General features: G+C 40.3%; 1 long non-coding RNA gene across 1 annotated transcript; it reads left to right on the top strand.

The window, feature by feature from the left end:
* Positions 1-1643: 1643 nt before the first annotated feature.
* LOC109419936 (uncharacterized) lies at positions 1644-2816 on the top strand. The gene is made up of 2 exons (XR_003898663.2): positions 1644-2485; positions 2550-2816. It is a non-coding gene; the product is annotated as an uncharacterized LOC109419936 (long non-coding RNA).
* The last annotated feature ends 557 nt before the right edge of the window (positions 2817-3373 follow it).

Genomic DNA, 3373 nt, shown 5'->3' with positions numbered 1-3373 from the left:
TATTCACCAACATTTTAGTAATTTTCACCGCCTAAAGTGAATTTTACAAGCATATTTTTATTTAAAACAATAAAAAGGGGTTTCAAAGAGGAGAATATAAAATAAAAATAATGAAAGTGTTGTTTTTGTATGAAAAACGATTCATATTATGAAATGGTTGTTCCTTGAGTGACCCATAATTGTGCAATGAGTGTATTGGAAATGTAAATATTGAATAAAATAGTCGTTCGTGATCGTCAAACCGTACGCAAGTGTTTTTGCTTTTACTCCGGTCCGGAAAGTTCCTTTCTCGTTCCGCTGTTGTGTAGTTCCGCTGTGTGATAGCTCCAACAGGCTATGGGTCCAGGTATGGACGAGAAAGCGAAAGTCGCCGCGTTCGACGGGTCCGGATTCCATAACTGGAAGTTCCGGATGGAGACCGTCCTCGACATGTACGGGCTACTGGATTGTGTCTACCGGGAGATCGAAGAAATTGACGAGTTGCGTGAGATGGCCGACGATTCCGCGCAAGTGAAAACGGAGAAGAAAACGCAAATGGTGGCGCGAAGAGCCGCAGAGAAAAAATGTAAAGCGATTATCGTTTCGGCCATCGCGGATAATCAGCTGGAGCTTGTGAAAGACTGCGCGAATCCGAAACAAATTTGGGACACGCTAAAGGCGGTGTTCGAGCGTTGTGGTGTCGCCGGCCAGTTATTTATTCGAAAACAGCTCCTCCGGTTAAGGGGGGATTCAGTTTGGTTTTTCTAACACATGCTTGCTTAATTTTCTCACATGTGTGAGTTTTCAATTGAAGATGAAGAAATACTCGAATTTTCACCACTATCTGATATCGAGTTATGTTAAAATTTGCTTCAACGCTTGCTCAGGACACTTACCTTTTCATTGAAACCAAGAAACACAACATTTTCACAATATTTCACTGCAAAACTGCTACTTAATAAATTATGCGCTATCTTTTCCAAATTCCCCCCCAACGCACACCAGCTCGCACCATTTCACTAGCACTATCTTACCGGGAACAGTCTCACTTTTTAATTGCCTCTCGAAACGTAATTGCTTCCATAATCGAAGTGTAAAATGTTTCACCGGCTTCACAAATGGAATAATATTCACTAAATCACGAAAAAGTCCGCGGCGATAGCCACACAATCGCGAAAACTGCACCAAATTGTTTTTCACTTTCCAACCGGCGCGGTATTTACTTCCATGTAGTGCACATACATGGTGTGGCTTTTCTTGATTTGCTGTTTCTTTTATTCTCCCATTGCCTATGCGTGCATATTTCTTGCGTCATATGCACAGCGTGATAAACAAGTTGAAGATGGGAAAGAGACAAATGAAATGCACTAACGAACCTGCCTCATCTGCACATCCGCGTGCAGGAGTGTTTGTTTACTCTCTGTAAAGTCAGTAGGCGCTTTCACCAATACTTACAAATTGTGAGTTGAACCTTAAAATATGAAGAGGGGGCTGATAGTGATTTGCCGGAACACTTGTTAAAGTTCGATCGTTTGATTCGCGAGTTGAAGGAGAGTGGTGCGGCAGTGGAAGAGGCTGATGCAATTTGCCATTTGTTGCTGACAATGCCTGCGTCGTTCGATTCGGTGGTGACGGCCATCGAAACGCTTCCCGGTGGTGTGACACTCAGGGTTGACAATCGTCCTTCTCGTCACCACTGCGTGAAGATAACAATAAAACAATCTTCGTCCGAAAGAACAACGGTGACGATTAGCCTTTTCGTCGCCGACTGCGGGCTTCACGACGAAGCTCAATCATAAATAGTCACCCACCATCTTTTTCGTCGTCCTCTTTGTTGCCTGGAAACGAGCGACGACGGGACAAGCGAACGCCAACTGGGAATAGCTTTTATTGGCGTTTCGGCACTTACGGTGGTGTGAAACCTCACTAGCTCAGTTCACGGAGAGAAAACCATCTAGTTTGAAGCAACCAAAATTTTGGTTGATGTTCAAAGCCTGATTTTTATTGCTCCAAAGTAAACAAATATGTTGTTCTACATTGGGGTTTTGTTTGAAACAAATCATTTTTTCGAGTATATTGTGCCTACATGATTTGGTTCTTCTAAAGCCATGTTTGATTTGATTCAAACTAAGATTACATGCTTGTTTTTACCAAAACTTAGGTTGATGAACATGTTTCGGTGTTGCCAAATCTAAACTAGATCATAGGTGGGATTGAATCAAGAACCTCAATAAAATCAACCTAAAAAATTGGTTGGGTGAAGATCAACCTAAAAAATGGTTCGAAGCAAACTAAGCTATCAGTTTGTCCATACCACTGCTAAATGTGTTGCTACAGCCGTAGTCGTTCTTTGTTTTCATTGTTTTTGTCTCAGTTTTCGCGGTTTTCAGATCGTTGGGTTGAAAGTTTGACTGCTTATCAGCTGCAGTAGATCCCTGCGGCTATTAGTGGAGCCCTACGACCGCCGGAAGACAAATTTGAGGTAGAAATCATCGTCAGCCCACGAGTAAGTTTAATTCTTGTTCAATTAAAGAATTTTTCTAATTGGCAATGCAATTTTATTATTTTAGATTGATGCGCTTTTGCACAAGGATCATGGCCAAAAAGTTGCGATTTTCAAGATTTTTCTTTTTACCGCAAAGCAGTAGCCCGATGTTACGACCGGATTTTGCAGATGATCAACCGGAATTAGCAATATCCGATAATTTTCTTGAGGCAAAGGAAGACCCCCTTGCGGAAGGTGCAGAACTGGATGTATGTTTTTATGACAATAAAAGTGTAAGCCAAATGTGATAGTAATAATGTTTCCTTGGCAATAAAAGTGTTACTATGTTCAATCTTTTACTGTTTTATTTGTATATTAATTTCTTAAAAAAAAAGAATAAGAAGGAAGGGGAGGGGTAGGGAAGAATAAAAAAACAAAGTAATTTCAATGAATTCTTTGTTTAGTATAACTGTCGTGTTTGTTTGTTTGGAGCCATTTTTTGTTAAGTTGAAACTAGACAACTTGGCTGAAACAACAAACGTTTTAGTTTGTTCCGAGAGCTGTCAAAATTGAACAACCAACATAATGGTAAATTTAAACAAAAGTTGGTTGCATTAAGCTATCGAACTCTCAAAACAGTTATATGACATTATAGTTTGTTTCAACAAACGGCAGGAGTTGAAGGAAGCTAGGATTTTGTTTGTGCAAAAATCAACCTAGAGATTTGGTTGAATCGCGCTAAAATTTGTTTGTATTTACCAAAAATTTTTCTCCGTGTTGGTAAGAGTGCTGGTTTGGCAATCTAGAGGTTTGTTGTTTGATTCCAGGTGCAATTGTGTTTTTAATAAAATCTTTTTTTTGTGTGTTGCTGGTGGCAACAATGGCTCCGTCGGCTAGACGCACTTGGAC

Source organism: Aedes albopictus, chromosome 2 (genome assembly GCF_035046485.1).
Source record: "Aedes albopictus strain Foshan chromosome 2, AalbF5, whole genome shotgun sequence".
In the NCBI taxonomy this organism is placed as follows: domain Eukaryota; kingdom Metazoa; phylum Arthropoda; class Insecta; order Diptera; family Culicidae; genus Aedes; species Aedes albopictus.
Note: the sequence above shows the minus strand (reverse complement) of the source record. Positions and strands in the feature narration are given on the sequence as shown.